Below are 25,666 nucleotides of genomic sequence, written 5' to 3'. Positions count from 1 at the left end.
AACAATGGTTGAATTTTAAAAAACAACAACATTGTACAGAATATTACTAATTATACAACAAAAGAGATCACACACACACACACACACACACACACACACACACACTGCATAGCCATAGACTATCTCTGGAAGACTATGACCAGAAGCTGTTTTATCTGTCAGGGTCCATCCATTCAGGAGACAGAAATTACACAATAATTTGAATAGGAAAGGCTTAATATAAAGACGAGTTAGTGGCTGCCGGACACTGGCTGGGCCACCACCCGCCACAACTGATGGGGCCACTGGCCACATAGAGGCCATGCCGCCTGGACCTGCGCCTGCCCCGCCGCACAGCCCGCCGCCATGCCCGACATTCGCGGGCGCCGTGAACATGGCCGCCAGGGTGTGGCGCCAGCTCTTCTGGAAGAGGTGGCTGCTCGCCCTGGTCTTCCGGCTCTTGCTTGTCTACTTCCTCCTCAGCACCTTCAAGCAGGAGGAGAGGGCAGTGAGAAATCAGAATCTCCTCTAGGTTCAAGACCATGGCCAGCCTATTCTGTGGAAAGTGCTGCAACACTTTCCGGCCTGGCCACCGGTGCCGGAGCTCCATTCAAGGGAAGCACCTCGTCACTGACAGGCTGGGATACGTTGGTGAAAGGGAGGATTTGCTGGGGAATGGCCACTGGGACGTCAACGTCCCTGGCACAAAGCAGTACCGCTGTGACGGCTGCTTGCCTCACCACTGCTGCAGCGCTTGCAAGTACTGCGTGTCCTGCTGCCGGCAGCCCAGCAAGCGACTTCTCCTGGCGCGCTTCCTCACCTGGGCAGCCATGGTGTTCCAGAACCTCTTCATAGCCGTCAAAGATCACTTTGAATTGTGTTTGGCCAAGTGCAGGACCTCATCCCAGGTTCCCAAGTAGTTGATGCTGGCTGCTGACTTGATCTGTTCATCATGACAAGGGTAAAAGAAAAAGTTTAAATTACAGGAGTATCCAGCCCTCTCCCCGCCCACCGCCCACGCAAAGAAGGACCCAGGGTCATTTCGTAGTGAGTTGAATGGTGGCTGCGCAAAAAGGATACGTTCACATCCCGACCCCTTGGAAACTGTGAATGTGAGGCTATTCAGAAAAGTGTCTTTGCAGATGGAATTAAGTTCAGGATCTTGAAATGAGATCACCTTGGATTATCTGGGTGGGCCCTAAATCCAATGACAAAGTTCCCATGAAACACACAGAGGAGGTACACACAGAGGAAGGCCGTGTGGAGACAGAGGCAGCCACAAACCCAGGGATGCTGACAGCCACCAGGAGCTTGAAGAGGCAAAGAACAAAGCCCCCCCTAGAGCTCTGGAAGGAGCACAGCCCTACCAACACCTTGACCTTGGACTTCTGGCCTCCAGAGATGTGAGAAAATAAATTCCTGTTGTGCTAAGCCACCAAGTTTGTGGCAGTTTGTTTTGGTAACCCTGGAAAACTAATAGACATTTCGTCTTGCATTAATGGAAAAGGGGCCAAGTTAAAAAAAAAAAAAAAAAAGGATATTGGAGAAGTCAGTAGGATTTAAATAACAAGTTGGATTTATTGAGTACTATACCACATGCCAGGTACCTGCTTCAGTTAAAACATGACAGAAATTTGACCCAGCAAGATGAGCCCCAGAGCTTATGTTTTTAACTCGTTACCCTGTACTTCTAGGAAAGAATGGAAGCTGGAAAGGAACATGGGAAGGGAATGAGAAAAGTTCGGAAAATTGGGGGTAATTTGAGAGAGATTTGGGGGCCAATCGCCATGAAGGTGAGATACGAGTTTGTAAGTTTGTTTTACATTATGAATTGAATTTTTGGGGGGTGATCCTTGAGAAATTTGGCAAAGATTTAAAGTGCTCTCCAGTTAATTTTTTTTTTTGACTTGAGACTCTGAAGAGACTTGGACATTTGGTACTTTTGTTTTATATGAGTTACATTTTCACACAGTTGCCATTCATTCATTGAGCTCCATTTGGCTTATGTGCCAGCATCTGTGCTCAGAGGTGGGCAGTCCTGCAGATGAGTGAGAACAAGATCCTGCCTTGGGAGGCTCAGGTCGTCCTGGTTCTGTAGACAAAGACTGTTGAGTTTGGACATCATTCTGTGGACAGTGGGAATTTGTATGCAAGGGGGACAAAGCTGAGAGAGACCGAGAACTGGTTCTGTGTTCCCCAGGCTGCTGAGCCTTCCGGATCTGTGAACCCCCATCCCTAAACTTTAGCGGGCTGTTGGCTAAGAGGATAAACTGAACCTTGCTAGTCTACTGAGAATTAAAGGGCTAACTCATTCAGGTAGCACAATCAGATTAAAAATGTTTCCTCTAGGGCTTTTTTTTTTTTTTATGGGGGGGTAGGTGGGTGTGTGTGAAGGAAATAGGAAACAAGGTGTAGCATGGTTGATTGACTTTCCTTTAATCTTATCTCCTTGATAGCCCCTACTGAACCCAGTCGTAGGGTCAGTCCTGGCTTTCAGAAAATATGTGCCTTGACAATATGGACAAAACCAGATTCTAGTCAGCTCTGAGACTCCAGGGAAGTCATATCTGATGTGGTAGGGCAACTCTATAGTTACTGGAACCCCAGGGAAGAACACACATTACTATGGTCAGAAATGACCCATGAAAACCCTTGGAGAGACATTAAATTGAGACTGTTGTGTTTTCTGTCAGTCCAGTGCAGCCAGGTAGCCTACAGTATTGGGGAAGGTTGTTGATTGTTTGGTTGAGCACCGGATGAAGAAGTTGGCCAGCGTTTAGAGGCCATATTGTATGAAAATAGTAGATATTTAAGCACTAGACTCATGCTTGGGGCAGAGAGGCACTCAGGAGTGGGGGAGACTGAATGGACTCCAGTTCCACACTGGGAGAAGAATGGCAGGTGAAAGCCTGCTTGGCACTTAATGTTCATTTGTCCTCTCTTTTCTCCCATCATTTTGCTATTATTGTTATTTTTACTATTCTGCTGAGTGCCTATAATTGAATTTGCATGACACAATTGCATACATTATAAGACTACACAATAATGGAAGTTTTTCTTGAAACTACTTGCTTTTCAATATGAGAGTTACACCTTCCTGGCTGCTAAAACAGGCCTTTAGGGAAACCAGAGCATTTTCGTCTCTGGTCCTTTCTGAGAATAAAATTTAGCCAGCTGAGCTGTCTGTGTGGCTCTGCCAAGGGATTGCATTTTCTAGCCAAGTTGGGTCTTGTCCACAGTGATCTGGAAGCCAATTTTCTGAATAAATCACAAAATCGTTCCTGGGAAAAAAAAGGGGTGGTTTTTTTCAGAGAATTTACTGAGCGAGAATGAGAAAACTCTGAAGAATACTTTAGGGCTGAGAAAGAGTACCCAAGAAAGGAATGAACTTGAAAGGTAGAGCCTCAAGCCTGGACCCAGATCTCCTTGGAGAGGGAGAAGTCCCACCATGGTGTAGCATTTTACTGGGTTCCCTCAAGTCAGAGATGGTCCACAGTTGACAGGCGAGGAATGACAAGCTGGAAATACCTCCAGTGAGGAACCAGTAGTCTGAGACTGGTGGGAAAGAAATCACTTGCTGGGGGGTGCTGATGGAATTCTCTGGGAAACTGCCATGGAGAGTGCTGTTGAACTTGATGGGAAGCTGGCTGGGCCACCGGTTGGTCACAGTGGAAACCTGCCAGGAATTGCTTACAGGAGTGTTGCTGAGTTGGCCCTGGGGAAGCCAGCTGGGCCCCCACCATCATTGCGTTTCCCACATACCTGCCTAGCACCACAGGCACAAGAACAGAAAGCCCACCAGAACTGGGAAGAGAAGCCCATCTTTCCTCCAGAGTCCCACCAGTGTCCTCTACTGGCAAAGCTGAACATTGTGGCAGGGGGCAAGGAAAGCTGCTTCATTTATCAGAACAGAGAAACGAAGAGGAGATTGGGGGCTGGAAGGCAATAAATTCCTAAGTGCCACAGCCAGTAACAGTCATATCTGGGGAGAAAAACTGGTTGATGAGGCTCTGATGTGAGAGAGAAACTCACTTTTCACTGTAAATCTTTGTACTGCTTGATTTGGGGGAGGGACATTGAGAAATTTCTTTAATGCATTATCTTAAGTTTCATACTATAAAATAATAATGCTGTTGGTGATAGTGATAGGCCAGCCATTGTTCTAAATGCTTTGACTATGTTAACTCACACAATCTTTCCCCAGTTACTTATTATTAGACCCAATTTTTATACCTGAAGAAACTGAGGCACAAAGAGATTAAGTAACTTGCCCAAGATTAGCTGGCAAGTGATTCAGTTAGTAACTAGTTATCTGGCTGCAGAATCTGTGTTCTTAATCACTACATTATATTAACTTCTCACATTTATCAATGTTTACTGTGGCATGAAACATAGTGAATGAGCAAGGTGATAATCATTAATACTGCTCATCAGATATTTCCCAATCTTTTATTCCCCGTAGGGGTGAGTTGGATCATTTGATTAAACAGTTTCGCGTGTCATTTCTAGTCAGGCATGTCATTATTTGAAAGAGAACTTCCACAGCTCTCTTTCTCCTCTTGCACCAGACTGTGTTGACTGTGATGGGTAGATAGCATGAGCAAGAAATAAACCTTTGATTTTCTAAGACCTTGATATTTTTGCTGCTGATTCTCACTGAAGCAAAAATCTAGCTTATTTTTATCGATATAAATGATGTGTTTCTGATTAGAGTTAATATCAAAACATGTGTTTTATAAAATGCCAAGTAAGATATATCACTTACTCTAAAATTTTTTATTGGAATTTTGAACTTAAGAAAAATTGAAAAAATGAGAATTATACAAAGATCACTATTCTTCAGCTAGACTCATCAATTGCTCATATTTTTGCTCCCTTTGCTTTATGTTTCTCACATGCTTTTTTTCCTGAATCATTTTTTTTTTAGATTTTATTTATTTGACAGAGAGAGAGCCAGAGAGGGAACACAAGCAGGGGGAGTGGGAGATGGAGAAGCAGGCTTCCCGCAGAGCAGAGAGCCTGACGCGGGGCTCAATCCCAGGACCCTGGGATCATGACCTGAGCCGAAGGCAGACGCTCAACGACTGAGCTACGCAGGTGCCCCTTTCCTGAATCATTTAAAAGAAACTTCACTGGAAAAACTTCAATAAGCATCTCCTTTTTTTTTTTTAAGAATTTTATTTATTCATTTTAGAGAGAGTGCAAGCTGGGCAAGGGGCAGAGGGAAAGGGAGAGAATCCCAAGCAGACTCCACACACTGAGTGCAGAGCCTGACTCAGCGCTTGATCTCATGACCCTGAGATCATGACCTGAGCTGAAATCGAGTCAACCGACTGAGCCACCCAGGCGTCCCTCAATGGGCATTTTCTAAGATCAAGAACATTTCTACATGACCACTGTGAAAATCTTGGTTCCTAATAGCATTCACATATTTACTTCTCGCTGCGTCCTACACTACTGTATACATAAAATAGCTTTAGAACCACAATTTTAATATTAATACCAATCATAAATCTATGAAGTACACTTTAAATGTTTTGCAGTCTCCCTTTTCCTTTAGTATTAAGGACACCAAGGATGTGAAATCATGGTACAATGTATAGTACAGAACAGAGTAATTCAAATAACTTTGAAACCCATCCTCTGTACCTCCTTAGTGAGATATATTCTAAGGACATAAAGGGACTGCCAAGAAATCTTGATAATAACTGGATAGAGATTCATGTGCTTCTTTTTATATTTGATTTTAGTTTTGATTTTTAAAATCTTTTTATTACATTTTATTAAATTGTTTTATGGATGGACTTTTACTTGGTTCAAAAGTCCGAACAATATAAAAAAGTGTATTCAAAGAAGTGCCACTCACTTCCCTTTCCTTTACTCTGTTCCCACCATCTCCAGAAGCAGATATTTTCATTAGTCTTTGTTTTATCCTTCCTGTGTTCCCTTTTTTTTTTTCAAAAATAAGCATGCATATATATATGTATATATATATGTAATATGTATATTCTTATGTTCTCTTATTTTTTACACTTCATTTTTTTCCACTTAATAATATAATCCTGGAAATCACTCCATATCAGTTTATAGAAATATTTCATATTTCTTGTTGTGACCTATAGTACTCCATCATATAACTGTACCACAGTTTAATTTATTAGTGGCTGTTTGGGTTGTTTCCACTATCTTACTATTACAAGTAATACTGTAATGAAGAATATTGTACATGCATTCTTTCATATTTGTGGTGGTTTACCTTCTTTTTTTTGTTTGTTTTTAAAGATTTTATTTATTTGACAGAGAGAGACACAGTGAGAGAGGAAACACAAGCAGGGGAGTGGAAGAGGGAGAAGCGGGCTACCCGCAGAGCAGGGAGCCCGATGCGGGGCTACATCCCAGGACCCTGGGATCATGACCTGAGCCGAAGGCAGACGCTTAACAACTGAGCCACCCAGGCACCCCTGTAGTGGCTTACTTTCAAGGTAGTTTCCTAGAAGTGGTTTTCCTGGGTAAATACATAATTATTATTGTTATGTATTGCCCAATTTCCTTCACCAGGGGTTGTATCACTTTGTATTCCTACTGGCATTGTATGACAGTGCTTATTTCCCCACAGCCTCGCCAACAGAGTATGTTGCCAAGCTTTTGAATTATTGCCAGTCTGATAGATGAGAAATGATATCTCTGTATAGTTTTAATTCTCATAGTTTTTATTATGAATAAATTTCAACATCTTTTTACATATTTAAGAGTCAACTCTAGGGGTGCCTGGGTGGCACAGTCAGTTGAGCATCTGACTCTTGGTTTTGGCTCAGGTCCTGATCTTAGGGTTATGGAATGGAGCCCCACATTGGGCTCTGTGCCCAGCATGGAGTCTGCTTGAATTTCTCTCTCCTTCTCCCTCTGCTCCTTCCCTCAAGGCTGGCACACTCCCTCTCTCTCTCTCAAATAAATCAATAAATCTTTTCTTAAAAAAAAAAGAGGAGGATGAATTAAGATGACAGAGGAATAGGGGGACCCTAAGTTTGTCTCATCCCTAGAATACAACTAGAAGTTATCAAATCATTCTGAACACCTGAGAAATCAATCGGAGAGCTGAGAAAAGAAATGCTGCAAGTCTACAAGTAGAAAAGCGACTACAATTTGGAAGGTAGGAGGTGTGGATATAAGATGTCTGAACTAGAATTTAAAATGATTATAAAGATACTGGCTGGGCTTGAAAAAAGCCTAGAAAACTCTAAAAAATCCCTTACTGTAGAGATAAAAAGACTAAACTCTAGTCAGGCTGAAATTTAAAATGCTATTACTGAGATGCAGTCCCAAGTGGAGGCCAGATAGATGAGGATGAACAAAGCAGAGGAGTGAATCAATGATATAGAAGATAAAATGATGGAAAATAAGGAAGCCGAAAAGAAGAGAGAAAGAAAACTATTAGATCATGAAGGGAGACTTAGAGAATTCAGCAATTCTGTAAAGGGAAATAATATCCATATTATAGGGGTCCCAGAAGATGAGGAGTGGGAGAAAGAGATAGAAGGTTTATTTGAACAAATTATAGCTGAGAGAACTTCCCTAATCTGGGGAAGGCAACAGGCATTCAAGTCCAGGAGGCACAGAGACCACCCCCCCGCCAAATCAACAAAATATGTCAACTCCTCAGCTATTAGAGTGAAGCTTGCAAATTTCAAAGTTAAAGAGGAAATCCTGGAAGCAGCTCAGGACAAGAGATCCTTAAACTATAAGAGTAGACACATAAGGCTGGCAGCAGACCTGTCCACAGGGACCTGGCAGGCCAGAAAGGACTGGCATGATATATATAATATATGGGAAAAATACGTAGCCAAGAATGCTTTATCCAGCAAGGCTGTCACTCAGAATAGAGGGAGAGACAAAGAATTTCCAGGACAAACAAAAATTAAAGGAATTTATGAACACCCAACCAGCTGTGCAAGAAATATTAAAGGGGATCCTTTGAGTGGAGAGAGAGCCCAAAATTAACAAAGACCAGAAATGAACAGAGACAATCTACAGGAACAGCAACTTTACAGGTAATACAATGGCATTAAATTCATATCTTTCAATAATTACTCTGAATGTAAGTGGACTAAATTCTCCAGTCAAAAGACAGAGGGTATCAGAATGGATTAAACAAACAAACAAACAAAAAACCCCAAGGCCCATCGATATGTTGCTTACAAGAGATTCATTTTACACTCAAAGAAACCTCCAGTCACCATTTATCATGCTAATGGACACCAAAGAAAGCTGGAGTGGCCATCCTTATATCAGATAAACTAGAATTTAAACCAAAGACTATAATAAGAGATGAAGAAGGACACTATATCATCGTAAAAGGGTCTACCCAACAAGAAGATCTAACAATTGTAAATATTTATGCCTTTAATTTGGGAGCAGCCAAATATATGAACCAATTAAAAACAAAATTAAAGAAACTCATTGATAATAATACAATAATAGTAGGAGACTTTAACACCCCACTCACAGCAATGGACAGATCATCTAAACAGATCACCAAGGAAACAAGGGCTTTGAATGGTACACTGGACCAGAGGGACTTAACAAATATATTCAGAGCATTTCATCAGCAGAATGCATATTCTTTTTGAGTGCACATAGAATATTCTCCAGAACAGATCACATACTGGCTCACAAATCAGGTCTCAACTGGTACAAAAAGATTGAGATCATACCATGCATATTTTCAGACCACAATCCTATGAAGCTTGATGTCAACCACAAGAAAAAATTTGGAAAGACCACAAATACATGGAGGTTAAAGAACATTCTACTAAAGAATGAATGGGTCAACCAGGAAATTAAAGAAGAATTAAAAAAATTCATGGAAACAAATGAAATTGGAAACACAACAGCTCAAAACCTTTGGAATGCAGCGAAGGTGATCCTAAGAGGGAAGTATATAGCATTACAGGTCTTCCTCAAGAAACAAGAAAAGTCTCAAATACACAACCTAACCTTACACCTAAAGGAGCTGGAAAAAGAATAGCAATTAAAGCCTAAATGCAGCAGGAGAAGAAAAATAATAAAGATTAGAACAGAAATCAATGATATAGAAATAAAAAAAGTAGTGCAACAAATCAATGAAACTAGGAACTGGTTCTTTGAAAGAATTAATAAGATCAATAAACCCCTAGCCAGACTTATCAAAAAGAAAAGAGAAAGGACCCAAATAAATAAAATCATAATTAACAGAGGAGAGATCACAATCAACACCAAAGAAATACAAACAATTATAAGAGGTATTATGAGCAATTATATGCCAACAAATTAGGCAGTCTGGAAGAAATGGATAAATTCCTAGAAACAAACAAACTAAAAAAACTGAAACAGGAAGAAATTTTAAAAACCTGAATAGACCCATAACCAGCAAAGATATTAAACCAGTAATCAAAAATCTCCCAACAAACAAGAGTCCAGGGTTGGATGGCTTCCCAGGGGAATTCTACCAAACACTTAAAGAAGAATTAATACCTATTCTTCTGAAACTGTTCCAAAAAATAGAAATGGAAGGAAAACTTCCAAACCCATTCTATGAGGCCAACATTACCTTGATCCCAAAACCAGACAAAGACCTGATCAAAAGGGAGAATTTCAGATCAATAATCCTGATGAACATGGATGAAAAAAAAAAAAATCTCACCAAGATAGCTAATTGGATCTAACAGTACATTAAAAGGATTATGCACCACGACTAAGTGGGATTTATTCTTGGGCTGCAAGGGTGGTTCAACATCCGCAAATAGATCAATGTGATACACCATATTAATAAAAGAAAGGATAAGAACTATATGATCCTCTCAACAGATGCAGAAAAAGCATTTGACAAAATACAGCATCCTTTCTTGATTAAAACCCTCCACCATGTAGTGATAGAAGGAACATACCTCAATATCATAAAAGCTATATATGAAACACCCACAGCAAATATCCTCAAAGGGGAAAAACTGAGAGCTTTTCCCCTAAGGTCAGGAACACGACAAGGATGTCCACTCTCACCACTGTTGTTCAACACAGACTGGAAGTCCTAGCCTTAGCAATCAGACAACAAAAAGAAATAAAATGCATCCGAAGCAATAAAGAAGAAGTCAGACTTTCACTCCTCATAGATGACATGATACTCTATGTAGAAAGCCCGAAAGACTCCACCAAAAAATTGCTAGAATTGATACAGGAATTCAGCAGAGTCGCAGGATATAAAATCAATGCATAGAAATCAGTTGCATTTCTATACAATAACAATGAAGCAGAAGAAAGAGAAATCAAGGAGTTGATCCCACTTACAATTGCACCAAAAAAACAAAAAACAAAAAACCACTAGATACCTAGGAATAAACCTAACCAAAGGGGCAAAGGATCTGGACTCAGAAAACTACAGAACACTCATGAAAGACATTGAGGAAGACACAAAGAAATGAAAAACTGTTCTATGCTCATGGATTGGAAGAACAAATATTGTTTAAATATCTATGCTACCCAAAGCAATCTACACATTCAATGCAATCATTATCAAAATACCATTGACATTTTTCACAGAACTGGAACAAACGATCCTAAAATTTGTATGGAACCAGAAAAGACCCCAAATAGCCAAGGGAATGTTGAAAAAGAAAACCAAAGCTGGGGGTATCACAATGCTTGACTTCAAGCTATATTACAAAGCTGTGATCATCAAGACAGCAGGTGCTAGCACAAAAACAGATATATAGATCAATAGAACAGAATAGAAAGCCCAGAAATGGACCCTCAACTCTACAGTCAACTAATCTTCAACAAAGCGGGAAAGAATATCCAATGGAAAAAAACCCGTCTCTTCAACAAATGGTGTTAGGAAAACTGGACAGCCACATGCAAAAGAATGAAACTGGACAACTTTCTTACACCATACACAAAAATAAACTCAAAATGGATGAAAGACCTAAATGTGAGACGGGAATCTATCAAAATCCTAGAAGAGAACACAGGCAGCAACCTCTTTGACCTCAGCCACAGCAACTTCTTGCTAGACACATCTCCAAAGGCAAGGGAAGCAAGGGCAAAAATGAACTATTGGGACTTCATCAAGATAAAAAGCTTTTGCACAACAAAGGAAACAGTCAACAAAACTAAAAGGCAACTGACAGAATGGGAGAAGATATTTGCAAATGACTTACCAGACAAAGGGCTAGTATCCAAAATCTATAAAGGACTTAGCAAACTCAACACTCAGAACATAAAAAATCCAGTCACGAAATGGGCAGAAGACACAAACAGACATTTCTCCAAAGAAGACATCTAAATGGCCAACAGACATGAAAAAATGCTCAACATCACTAGGCATCAGGGAAACACAAATCCAACCCACAATGAGATACCACCTCACACCAGTCAGAATGGCTAAAATTAACCAGTCAGGAAACAATGGATGTTGGTGAGGATGTGGAGAAAGGGGAACCCTCTTACACTGTTGGGAATGCAAGCTGGTGCAGTCACTCTGGAGAACAGTATGGAGGTTCCTCAAAAAGTTGAAAATAGAACTACCCTATGACCCAGTAATTGCACTACCATGTATTTATCCAAAGGATACAAACATAGTGATTTGAAGGGGCACCTGCACCCCAATGTTTATAGCAGCAATGTCCACAATAGCCAAACTATGGAAAGAGCTGAGATGTCTATTAACAGATGAATGGATAAAAAAGATGTGGTATATACATGCAATGGAATATTACTTAGCCATCAAAAAAGAATGAAATCTTGCCATTTGCAATGACATGGATAGAACTAGAGGGTATTATGCTAAGTGAAACAAGTCAGTCAGAGAAAGATAAATACCATATGATTTCACTCATATGTGGAATTTATGAAACAAAATAGATGAACAAAGGGGAAGGGAAGGAAAAATAAAATAAGAGGGAAACAGAAAGAGAGGCAAACCATAAGAAAATTTTAACTAGGGCGCCTGGGTGGCTCAGTTGGTTAAGCAACTGCCTTCAGCTCAGGTCATGATCCCGGAGTCCTGGGATCGAGTCCCACATCAGGCTCCTGGCTCAGTGGGGAGCCTGCTTCTCCCTCTGACCCTCTCCCCTCTCATGCTGTTTCTCCCTCTCTCTCTCTCTCAAATAAATAAGTAAATAAAATATTTTTTAAAAAAAAGAAAATTTTAACTATAGGAACAAACTAAGGGGAAGTGGGTGGGGGAAGAGGTAACTGGATGATGGGCATTAAGGAGGGCACTTGATGTAATGAGCACGGGTTTATATGCAACTGATAAATCACTAAATTCTACCCCTGAAACTAATAATACAGTATATGTTAACTAAATTGAATTTAAATTAAAAAATTTTTAAGTCAACTGTATATCTCTTTCTCGAATTGTCTGCTTATGATTTTGTCCATTTTTCTCTCAGGGCTTGAATTTTATTCTTTTTGACTTTTAGGCACTCTTTATGTATTAAAGAGATGAATCCCAATATAAGTTGCAAATATTTTCCAGCAATTTGTCATTGTCTTTTGACTTTGCTTGTGATGTCTTATACCTTGCCAAAAAATTTATTTATTTATTTTTTAAAGATTTTATTTTATTTATTTATTTGACAGAGAGACAGCAAGAGAGGGAACACAAGCAGGGGGAGTGGGAGAGGGAGAAGCAGGCTTCCCGCCGAGCTGCAAGCCCGATGCGGGGCTCTATCCCAGGACCCTGGGATCATGACCTGAGCCAAAGGCAGACGCTTAACGACTGAGCCACCCAGGCGCCCCAAAATTTATTTTTATGTAGTCAAATTTATCAGGATTTTCTATTGTTGCTTTGGGATCTTGTTTTATAGCTTTAAGAAGTTCTTTCCAAACTCAGTTATGTTTTCTTAGTACTTTTATGCCCTTTTTTTTTGCATATAGATTACTGATCCATTTGAAATTTATTCTGATCTATGGTATGAGACAAAGATCTAATTTGTCCTTTTTTGAAATGGCTATCTAGTTGTCCCTACACCATTTTTTTAAGTTAATATTTTTCCTAGTGACCATCTTATTATTTACTAAATTCCCATATATACTTGGGTCTATTTTGGAATGTCTAGTCTGTTCCATTGGTCTGAGTATTTGTCTATTCATGCTGTATCTTTTAAAATCATATGCAAGTATTACTCCCCTATTCTTCTTGAAAAATAATTTTTAAAAAGAGTGCAGTGTCAATGGGACTTGGTGACTAACTGAATGTGGAAGTTGAAATAGAGGAAAGCACCCTGGCTACTCCCAAACTTCTTTCCTATTTGCCTTGGGTAGTAGAGAGTAAGGTTGTTTGCCAATAGGTGTGGGGGAGAAGATGTAAGGAGACAGTATCACAAGGAAGGAAGCCTTGGATCATACAAGGGTATGCACAGGAAGAGGAAACCAGGAAAAGGACTGAGAATGCACAGTTGAAGAGATGTATATTAGTTTCCTAAGGCTGCCATAACAAATTACCACAAACTGGGTGGCTTAAAACAACAGAAACTTAATGTTTCACAGTTCGGGAAACTCGAGGTCTGAATTCAAGGTGCCAGCAAGTTTGGCTCCTTGGAGGTTCTGAGGGCCACCCTGCTTCATGCTTATATCCCAGCTTTGGTGGTTGTGGCAATCCTTGGCATTCCTTGACTTGCGCTACAACACTCCAGGCTTGGTTCTGTCATACCACGGCTTTCATCTCTCTGTGTGTCTTCACATGGGCTTCTTATAAGAATACCCATCCTTGGTTTAGAGTCTACTCTAATCCAACTATTCGACTTATTACATCAGCGAAGACCTTATTTCCAAATAAGGTCATATTCGGAGGCTCTGAATAGATATGAATTTGGGGAACACTATTCAAATATTCACTATTTAAGATGGGAGAAAATCAAGAGGTGGCGGCAACATGGAAATCGAGGACATACAATTTCAAGGTTCAATAGGTCCAGTGATTTGGGAAGATCAAGTGAACCATGCCCAGAGAGTCATCTGCTGCTTGCTATCCTGTTGTCCTCCACTATCCAACTACCCAAGTTGCCTTTCAGTTGCCCAAACCTGTAGTGTGTCCTGCCCCCAGGTCCCATCCTTGCTGTTCCCACTGCCTGAACTCTATCCCCACCTGCTTTGGTTAGTGGGCACCACCTCATCCTTCAGGTCTCACTTTGGAGCCCTATGGGGCAAGCTTCACATCCATCTTAGACAAATGTATATCTTGTGCCTCTCACTGTGCTTGGCACATAGTGGATTCTTAATAAATGTATGTTGAATGAATAAAGGTACTTTTATGTAAATGACATTGTTCAGAGCATATTACTCAACAAATTGCTTTTTTGTTATTACCATAATTTGCTATTTTTTCTTCTTAACAATAAATCAAACAACTTACCTCCTGGTACAGATTTATCTAGCAATATTCAAAGCTCTGCTCTAATCGTCCTCAGAAAATTGACTCTGAAATTGGGCATTTTGTTGTTAATTTCTCATTGCTAAGATGTAGATTAAAGTTAATTTACACTCCCATACTTTGTCTATACCAATGTACCTTAGAGTAAATTACAGATGCTATAACACTGGGTTAAAAAGTGTAATTTTTTTCACACTTCTATGGTGTTTACTATGTTCCAGCTACTGTTTTAAGCATTTTACTAATATTAACTCATTTAATCCCCATAACAACATAATGATGGAGTTACTACTATTTCCTCCATCTAATGGAAGAGGAAACTGAGGCCCAGAGAGATTAAATTACTTGCCTGAAGTCACACAGTTGGTAAAAATTGAAGCTGGGATTTAAACTGGGCAGTGTGACTCTAGATGGACTCTGTGCTGTAGGTTGCCTCTCAAACATACTTTTAATCTTTCCTTACATGGGCAGTTGCCTTGTTCATATAACCTTTTTCTGCAGCATGAGCTGAAGAGATAAGCCTGCAGATTTCTCCAGTGGTCCCTACCTACAAGTTCCACATCTGCATCCAGCTGCCTGCAACACAGCACACACAGCTCTGTAGGAACATACAAGAAAGTACACGTGCAAGGCAGTCCGAGTCAGATTTAGGAAGATGTTAACGTAACCAGATTGGGCCCAAATTGGAGTCACTTCTGCTAAGCCTCATGTCAGTAAACCAAATCTTTTAATTAAGTTTCTATGCTCAGCTTTCCCAGGAAAGGAAGGTCCAGGTCCACCAATCAGTGCTTGCCTGCTCAGCACAGGCTACCAAGCTCCAAGACTTCCCTTTGCTAGAAGGAAGGTAACCTTGCAATAACCAATCCACTTCTGCCCAGTATGACTTCTTGTTCCTGCTCACTTTGGTCTATAAACCCTCTCAAATTGTACAACTATTTGGGGCTCCTTTTTATTTGCTAACTTGAATGCTGCCAGATTCATGAATCTCTGCATAAAGTTAATAAGATCTTTAAAATCTACTCAGTTTAATTTTGTTTTTTGACAAAAATAAATGTTCCCTAAAGTCTCCATAACATGAAAGGAAATAATTCTGCTAAAACAAACAAATAACTAAAAACCAAAAAACAAACCAAAACAAGAAAACCCATCATTTATATTTCTAATTTACATTACTAATTAGAACCCTTAATTTGAATTCTGGTTAACTTTTTATCCTCAATAAAATTGCATGGACCCAGGTGCTTTATATTTGTATATGTTAACTTTAAAAATGAAACTGTCAGTTATTTTACCAGCAAAAATGGGTTTATTTGGGAATAGCAGAAAATTTCGATTCAGGACATGCAAGCTACGGCAAACCCTACGCAAGTTCAGAGAACAAAGGAGAGGAATGGTCTTTTGTAGAGGAAAGTGGGGGGAGTTGGGAGAGGCTTTTATAAACAAAAAGTCCATTGGAGGGCGCCTGGGTGGCTCAGTTGGTTAAGCGACTGCCTTCGGCTCAGGTCATGATCCTGGAGTCCCGGAATCGAGTCCCGCATCGGTCTCCCTGCTCGGCAGGGGGTCTGCTTCCCCCTCTGCCCTCTTCCCTCTCGTGCTCTCTGTCTCTCATTCTCTCTCTCTCAAATAAATAAATAAAATCTTAAAAAAAAAAAAAGTCCATTGGAGTAAGTTGGGAGTTCAAAGTATAGTGGTTTCCCATTGGCTGAGTTGTGACAGTCTCTCATTGGCCTTGCTGTTGCTGGGTAAGGAGAAAATCTTTCTTCCTAATGGCGTTGTAAGGTATAGGGCTCTTCCTGTTGAGAATGCAGGGCTGCGGCCAGTGGTTTGGTGTGAGAGCTCCACCTTCTGGCCTCTGACTCCACTTTGAATTAGCTTTCCTTTATTTAGTTCCACACATAAGGAAAACTCATTACAGTAATTATTTTTCCACAAAAAAGGAATCATTTTACCCTGAGGGCCATACCCTAGATGGTGTTTTTCAAAAGGTTTATTATGATAAATTATTGAATAGGACAGAAAATAGAGTTCATTGCTGTATTGCTTTTGTGAAACCTAGCACACAGAATTGCTACAGAAAATGGTCTCAATCATTCCAACTTGGTACAAGGTGCTTGAAAACTTAGCTCTGGACAGCAGAAATGATACAAAATAACAGCTTTTAGCTTCAAAAAATGCATGTCTAATCTCTACTGGTTATTTTATTTCATTCATATAGTATTATATGGTTTACAAAGTGCCTTACCCACATACCTCATTGACCCAAGAACAGGTCTGTGGGTCATGCAAGCCCAACATTCCCATCTCCTCAAACACACACAGATAACAAAACCGAGATGGGGCAGCCAGTTTCTTGGCTGGGCTATGGTGGAGCTGCCCCTAGAATCCACCTTTCTAACTCCAGCTGTTCCAGACATCCCACGGCAGCTGGCAGGGCAACATGTCCTGGTACTGTAATGACTAACAAATGCCTCCTGGGGCTAGAAGTTCAGGGGCCTCCATCAGTTTTCAGCACCAGGTGGTGGAGGTGACTCCCTCTCCCTCTGGTTCTTTCCAGGACAACTTCTAGCTCAGAATGCAGGTATACAAGGGGAAAGTCATCAGTAACTGCCTTGGTTGCCTGTGACCCAAGGACAGATCTGCTCACTCTCCATATTCAGTTAGACCAGTGGGTCTCAACCTTGATTGCACATTAATTCATGATTAAAAATCCTGAAGCCCAAAGCACACTCCAGATCAGCTGCATCAGACTCTGGGGTTGAAGTCTAGGTATCGGATTTAAGATTCCCCAGGTGATTCTGATATACAGCAAAGGTCAAGATCCAGAGAATTAGAGAAATATGGTAAATCTCATCTGGTCTGAACCCTCAACTCTTTATTAAATGGGTCAATTCTTGATTTGAACATAACAAAAATACACTGATGATCTGATTGGTCTACAAATTTTTGACTTACTATCATTATTAAAATAAATCTCAACTTAGAGAGCAATCCTGCTCAGCATTACACTTTGCCAATATTACCTAATTTAAACCTCTCCTGAGGTCGGTATTCTCTCCAATTCACAGGCAAGGAAGCTGGGGCACTTGGAGCTTAGTAACAATACCCAAGATTACACAGCGGCTAAGGGGTGGAACTGGGATTCAAACACAAGTAGTCTTGACTGCAACACTCAGCACACGACTTCTGAGCAGCCCTGCCTGCATGTAATTATTGATTTTATGGGCTGGTTCTGTGCTTGGTTGTTGGCATTCATCTGTGCCTTATGCCCCTCAAAATCAGTGTTGGCAACTGAGACTGGCTCAGATCTTCCTCCTTTCTGCTCTTATAGCATCTTGTGATTCTCTATAGCCAGGAAGGCTCCTTGAGGAAGATGCCATGTTCTGTTCTATATCATTCTATCTTCCATGACCAGAACAATGCTGCATAGTGGGGCTCACACACTACCTATTGTTTGAATGAATGACACTCTAAGCCACATGGACTATATCCATTTGACTAGTTTACACAGTCTTATTCCCCAAACACTTATAAATAAATGCTTTGAGAGACCAATACTATGGTATTCTGCTGGAAATAAAATGGAAGTTCCTCAAAACCAACTAGTTCATAGTGAGTAGCATGAATAAGTTTTCCAGGAGATTCTTAAAACATAAAACAGTTCCATATAAAACTGTAGACATTTGAGCTGAAAGGTACCTTGGAGAAACATGTAATGGCCTCAGTGTAATCTCATTTGAAATTCGAAAATTAGGTCCTCCCACTCTTCCCTCTTCCTTCTTTTCAAAAAAAAAACAGGTTGGCACACCATGCAGTGAAAGAGGAAACAAAACAGTGCTTGTGTTCAGCGGTCTGGAGTGCGATGCTCAGGGGCTCCAGCAAAACCTGCAAAAGGCGAAACGATGTAGTTATAGATTTTCAGAAAATCTATAAAGTCTATAACATTTATTTTAGAATGTATGTAATTAGTATGAACTGCTCCCAAAACGCAAAGTACCAATACCAAATAAAATCGCTGTGGCCCCCAGCCAGCCTAGTAACAAAAAGGTCGGTCTTCCTCTTGACCTGCCCCCTCTCACATCGTTCTCTTGGGCGTAGGCTGGCCCGGGACCCTTCAATCCCAGCGCTGTCTTTACTTCCCTCGGCCACATGGTGTCACTGTTGAAGACCAGTTGGTTCACCTTAAAGTGCTTCCTCTGCTGTAAGGAGCTCTCAGCATGACCGGGTCTGAAGGGGCTGCAAGAGCTCTTCAGGGGCGGTGCCTTCCTCCAGCACCGGGCTCTGTCAACGGCCCCCATGTGGCTTCCCTTTCAAGCTAGCTCTTTTAGTCTCTACAGTCAGAGCTGGCCCCTGAAGCTCTGAGTTGGAATGGGTTCCACTGTTTACAGAATGCTCTCCATCCTTTCTCTCCAATGATCCCCAAGAGGTGGGGTGCCAGCATTATTTCCGCCACCCATCCCCCACCCCGGTCAACTCCCCAGACATAAAGGGCCTCTCTATATCATCTTCCCCTAGACGATCTAGGCTACTCACCCTTTACTTACTTGTCTTCTATGGTTTAAATTGGTATATATCCTCTTTTTTTTTTTTTTTTTTTAAGATTTTGTTTATTTATTTGACAGAGAAAGAGGGAATACAAGCAGGGGGAGTGGGAGAGGGAGAAGCAGGCTTCCCTCTGAGCAGGGAGCCCCATGCGGGGCTCATCCCAGGATCCTGGGATCATGACCAGAGCTGAAGGCAGACGCTTAACAACTTAGCCACCCAGGCGCCCCGGTATATATCTTCTTAAGGGAAAACTGCCCCCGGGAGTCCACAAAGCTATTTTCTACCCTGGCCCGTAAAGAAAAGTAACTAGCACTTCTCTCACTAAAGAAGTAAAGAGAGAGTGCCTGGGTGGCTCAGTGGGTTAAAACGCTGACCCTCCGCTCAGGTCATGATCTAAGGGTGGTGGGATTGCGCCCTGCCCCGGTGGGGCTCCTCACTCAACCTGAAGTCCGCTTGAAATTCTCTGCCCCTTCCCGTGGATGCTCTGTCTTTATCTCTCTCAAATAATAAAATAAATAAGTAAAATCTTAAAAAAAAGAAAGTGAAGAGATACAAGAGAAGATTAACTCATAGGGCTAAGTTAAAATAATACCAAATATATTTTCATTCTGTCATTTTTTTATTTTCAAGGAAGTTACAAATCTGTAATATAATACCTTTGTAACTTTGTGGATATATAAATATATATATTTACAAATATATAATTATATATTTGTAAAATATATAATTTTATATATATATATATATATATATCCTTCCAATTCTCCCCACTTCCAGCCCTGTGCATGTTTTTACCATAAACTGTTTACATATGGCCTGGTCTAATGTCATGACCATTTAGAAGTGAGTGAATTTAATCAAGTCAGGGGCAGACCTGGGATTGAGGGCCTGGACTCCCAATCCAGCCCTCTTTCTGCAACACTACCCTGCCCCTCCATTTCTGGAGAGAGTACCAGGCTGGGAGGGCCAAGGTGTTACCTATCAGCTAGACGGGAGATAGGATTGAGTCAAAGTGGACAGTCAACGGAGACTCCTTAATATCTGCTCCCACCACTGAACACACATCTTTCTCCAAGAACTGCTGAATTCAAACGGCAGCTGGTCTTTGGAGCCACCTCACTCTGCTCTCTACTTTCCATTCCCTCTCTCCATGTTGGGTGTAAAGTACCCCAACATGGGATTCCCATCAAATCTACTTATAGTAAAGCCAGCATCCATCTTATCAGATCATATCATCCCCAGGCATAGTTGGACCAGCCAGAAAACACGTAGGTCTAGGCTCAGGAGATAGGAATGCATGCTTATCATCCAAAGGAACATATAGGACTGCAACTCCAGAGCTTACAAGTAGTTAATCAGCACTACCCTAAAGATAAAATCACTAGATGTACCTAATGAAATTTCTAACGTATAGAATAAAGATATTTTTCAGATTCCAAGTCTCTTCTCATGGAATAGACCTCCAGGGGACCAGACATTAAGTAACATCTGCTAGCATGACCTCATGGGCCTCCCATCAACGGAGTCTACCTTCTCAGGAGACCTCTGGTAGCATTTCCTCCTGGGCCTCTGATTAACAGCATCCACTTTCTCAGGGGACCCCTCCCCCAAATTTTGCCCTTAAAAATCCTCACTTGCCAGCCATTGGGGAGTTCAGGACTTTCGAGCATTAACTCTCCATTCTTCTGGGTGGTGCCCTACCAATAAGCAGCCTCTTTCTTCACTGCAAAAACTCTGTGTCAGTTTTTTTATTGCCTTGCTACAGATGGGGTGGATGAAATTTCATTTGGTTTGTTATAATAGCAACCATGTATTATTGTTTTGGCCACCTGGAATCTCTTTTTTCCTCCTTTGGGGAACTGTCCTCTAGCATTCCATGCGATCTTGGCATATTTGGCCCATCCCAGCCATCCCTAACTACCCACTGGTGTAAACACATGGCTTGTGCCCAGTCAAAATATCTCAACTTGGGGACTACAGCACATTGGTCTTGTGACCCAAGCAAGGCAATTAGGGCGCATCCTTGGATTTTACTTATGGACATTGGGCTAGACAAGCTCTCATTCTTCTGGATTCACTAATCTAAGATGATAAATCATTTAAGTAAGGAATTATTTCACTCAATGTATTCTGCTCACACACTGCCATATGGAGGAAGCTCATCTGCAATAAGAGAAATGAGGCCAACAAGCCAGGGGATGCAGAGGAATAGGAGAGAGAGTGACAGTAAGAAAACAAAGGGTGTAGACAGCACAGTTTGAGGCCTGGAGTCCCTTGAACTCATTGGCATCAGAGTCGAGTTTCTGTAACATCTAACTGAGAAAGTTTTTTTGCATATTGACCCTCTTGGATCTTTTTTTTCTGTGTGGTGTGATAAGAAATATATTTGGTTTTTGTCCCTAATTCCAGACATAGGTCTCCTAAAACCCTTGGAATTTCCTGAGTGATAGGAGTGTCTTTTGTTATTTATAATTAGCTTCTTTCCACCACACCTGAGTTTCTGGGAATGAGGTGACTTAGGATGGGGCCTCTACATAGCATCAAGATGGGGCTGGTCACCAAAAAGATCAAGTGATCAGAGGATGGAAACTCACTGACCTTCAGGAAGTAGAAGGGGAGCTGGAGATTAAACTTTATAAAAACTCTTGAACAACAGACTTGATGAACCTCCAGGTTGGTGAACATCAAGGTGCTGCGAGGGTGGTGTGCCCAGAGAGGGCATGGAAGTTTTGTGTCCCCCTGTGTGTATCTTGCCCTGTATATCTCTTCCAGCTGGCTTTCCTGAGTTATACCCTAATAATAAATTGACAAACATAAGTGTCTCCCTAAGTCCTATGAGCCATTTTAGCAAATTATTGAGCCTATAGAGGGGGGACATTATGAGAACCCCTGAAGTATGAGTGGCCTAGGACTTGAGACTAGTGTCTGAAGTGGGGGCAGTCTTATGGGGCTGAACTCTTAAATCTGTGGAATCTGATACTAACTCCAGGTAATTAGTATCAAAATTAAATTGAATTGTTAGACACCTCATTGGTGTCCAGAGTACTGGAAAATTGGTTGCTGGTGTTGACAAACACCCTATTTTTTGTCACAATATACTGATGTTGGGTTTCATTTGTTTGAGACTCTACTTTAATGAAAAGAATAGCACCGCCACTATGTGCTGGGGGCAGGGATATGGATGTGTCAAATTCCCAACCATCATATTTGCATTGTCTGCCTTCCTAAAACCCATGCTGGACACATAGTGGGCATCCCCACACTCCTTCAAATGGGTAACACTCCTATCCCAGGAGCCCTCCACGTGCCCCTTCTTACACAACCCACAGCTCCCTCCCTTTTCTCCAAAAGTAACCACTATCCTGAGTTAACAGTGGTCATTTCCTTACTTTTCTTCATAGTTTTATCATCCGAGGACATCCCCAAACACTATAATTTAGTTTTGCTTTGTATGTGTGTGTGGAGGGGGGATGGGGGACTATGACTTTTGGGATATGTCATACACCAAAGGAAAGGATTTTACAATGAGCAGTGGTCCTCAAACTTCTCATGGCATTGGTTCTCAAACTTCAGTAAGCATCAAAATCACCTGGAAGGTTTATTAAAACACAGATGGCTCATTGGGCTCCACTCCCATGTAAGCTGATTCAGTGAACCTGAAGTGAGGACTGAGAATTTCAAATCAGTTCCCAAGTGACGATGCTAGACCAGGACCACACTTTCAGAACCAGACTTAGGGTATGTGGGGCTATACCCAGGGCTGTTCTCAATTCATCTTGAATAACTAAGCTTCTTACTTACCATAATACTTTGGAAATCAGGATTTGATGGCTCCAGAATTTTACAATCATCTGTTTATTCTTTTCATTATGCTGGCAGATGATGATTTGCTTAACTAGTTTCCTTGTACCCAAACAAAAGAGCCTAGGTCTAAGATCCTGTGAGCTCTTGTATTTAGACCATCATCTGGTGCCAAACCACTGCTCTGTAAAGGTCAGAACCCATAAAGGTGGCTGAGTTCTCTTGGGTAACTGGTCTCTAGAGCTTGGAAAAGAGAGATTAGTAAAATCCTAAGATTCTCCATTTTGCACACAAGCCAGAAGGAAAGCTCTCCATCCCTAGCCATACCAAGTAGTCAAACACAGAATCTTCCCTTCAACATCCTTTCACCCTCATTGCATCTGCCTCTCCAGGTAGACTGCTGTATGAACTGAAAGGATGAGTTTGATGCTGGTATAAACCTAAAGGAAGATTCAATCTCTTCCAACAGAATTTATATTCGGTAAAAAGAAGAGTGCTACACAGGGAAAAAAACTAATGTTTATTTCTGACTTTCTTTCCATCACTCAATGTGTTGGGTGCCAGAGGAATCAGTCTTCAAGATGGCACCCGGTGATCCTTGCCCTCCTACCTTATCCCTATCTTGTGACCAATAAAATATGGCAGAAAAGACAGTATGTAACTTCCAAGATTAGGTATAAAAGCTGGCAGCTTCCATCTTTCCATCGTGGGCCTTCTCTCTCACTCTCTCTCTCTGTCTCTCTCACACACACACATACACGCACACACACATCACTGACTCTAGGATCAGTGTCATAAGCAGTTCAACAGAGAGGGCTACAGTGCAGGGACTAAAGCCTCCAACTGACAGCCGCATGAGTGATCTTGGAAATGGATCCTCCATACCCAGTCAAGCCTCAGATGACAGTGGACTCAGTTCACTTTGCAGCCTCATGAGCAACCCTGACTTAGAACCTGAGTTAAACTGTTCCTGGATTCCTGGCTGCAGAAACTGTGAGAGGGCAAAAAAAGTTTATTGCTTTAAGCTGCTAAATTTGGGAGTAATCTGTGATGCAGGGTTAAATAATAAATACAGGTGCCTTTCCCTAATTTTTAGCCCTCATACAGCCCCAAGAGATAGTTATGGCTGTATTTCACTGGATCTAAGATGTCATCAATTGCAAGGTGTTCTGTGAACCATTAAGAAAGGAAAGAAATGTTGTTATTTAAACTGTGGTATGCCTTCAGTCGTAAGATGCACTCCAATCTCAGGTGCAGAGTGACAAAAGTGGGCATCTCAGAATTGATGAAATGTGTTACCTGTATTTTGTAGCAAGGATTTCTTCTCACACATAGGGGAAATGAAAGCTTTCTCTTTGATCCCCATTATTCAGCTCTGTGTGGAGTAACCACTTAGTATGTTTTGAATAGAGAGGTCAATGGTCTACATGGACATAACCTGACTTCTAGGGCCATGCTGAACTCAGTATCGATCTTGTTTTTCAGTATAGTTCAATAAGAGAAATTTTTAAGAGATGTAAGTTCTCCTAATTCTCATTTTAGCCAAAGGAAGGCTCCTCTCTGGATTCTTTTTTTTTTTTAAGATTATTTATTTATTTGAGAGAGAGAGAATGAGAGACAGAGAGCACGAGAGGGAAGAGGATCAGAGGGAGAAGCAGACCCCCCGCTGAGCAGGGAGCCCGATGTGGGACTCGATCCCGGGACTCCAGGATCATGACCTGAGCTGAAGGCAATCGCTTAACCAACTGAGCCACCCAGGCGCCCTCCTCTCTGGATTCTTAATCAGCACTGTCCGTACATTGTCTCTTACTAAAGCGCAGATATACTGCCTTTGTGGCCCTTTAAAATCAGCCCCAGCTGGCCCCAGCTCTAGAACAGCTGACATCAAGTGTCTGTTCTCACATACATTATCTGAGCCAGACATTATCATTCCCACCGGACATAGGAGGGAAGAGAAGCTGAGAGACATGAAGAAACTTGCTTACAATAATAAAGCTAGAAAGTGACAAATGCTGGATGGAGTTCTACCAAGCTGTGCTCACTGCCATTCCTCCCACATCAGCAAGCCTTCTCTAAAGCACAGCGTCGTGGCCTGGTCTCTTGGCCTTAAATGATATTCATAGCCAAGCGAAAAAGACAGCCAATGCCTGTAAGGGTTTTCAGTAGCCTCTAAAAATGCCTTTTCCATGAATAGCCTGCTGTCTTTCATCCTGGGAACACCGAGTGTTTCATCAACAATATCTCATTAGTCCTCATAGCACCGGACTTTTCAAATAAATGAGTTAATGTTTGCAAAAAGTCCTTGAGATCTAAAGACTAGAAACGCTGTATGAAGATACGGCGTTGTCCTAAAGCCTGAACAGCTGCTACAGAGTCTGTTCAGAGTCTGTCGGAGAGCTCTCCTATGAAAATGGTGGACTTTTCAAGTCATGGAGGTGGAGGCAGGAATAGGGGGAGGCAGATGCAACATAGCCGATCCTGGTTTGGAGATGGAGTAAATCTATAAAGCAGAGATGCCAAAGGGGATTCCATTGGCAACTCTGGTCAATTACTGATGCCCTCCTGATGGGCTGAGAAGGATCCTGAGGCCATGTCTGGACTCCTTGGGGAAGAGGTTGGGAATGGTTAGTGATGTCTGCCATGGATGCAGGACTAGTGAATTTGGAGTATATGTTCCAGAAATTTGCCCTTCTTGCTACAGCTCAGTGAGCAACTTTAATCATTTATTAGGTGTGGAGCCAAGGAAAGTATGGTGCTCAGGGAAGGTCAAGGGAGCCTCTGCAGCCCTGCTCATACTTTCTCTCTACACTTGGGCGCTGGTCCTCCCACCTGGCACATCTACAAACTATCAAACCCTGATGTTCTCATCTGCATATGGGAGCCCTGAAGATGCAAACATGAATACTTCTCTCATTATACAAGATGAGATTCACCATT

The 25,666-nt window shown here is 41.5% G+C and overlaps 1 pseudogene; it reads left to right on the top strand.

The window, feature by feature from the left end:
- The first annotated feature begins 301 nt into the window (after positions 1-301).
- Positions 302-899, top strand: LOC110576757 (annotated as a pseudogene).
- The last annotated feature ends 24,767 nt before the right edge of the window (positions 900-25,666 follow it).

Source organism: Neomonachus schauinslandi, chromosome 1 (genome assembly GCF_002201575.2).
Source record: "Neomonachus schauinslandi chromosome 1, ASM220157v2, whole genome shotgun sequence".
NCBI lineage: Eukaryota > Metazoa > Chordata > Mammalia > Carnivora > Phocidae > Neomonachus > Neomonachus schauinslandi.
This window is presented reverse-complemented; position numbering and strand designations above follow the sequence as displayed.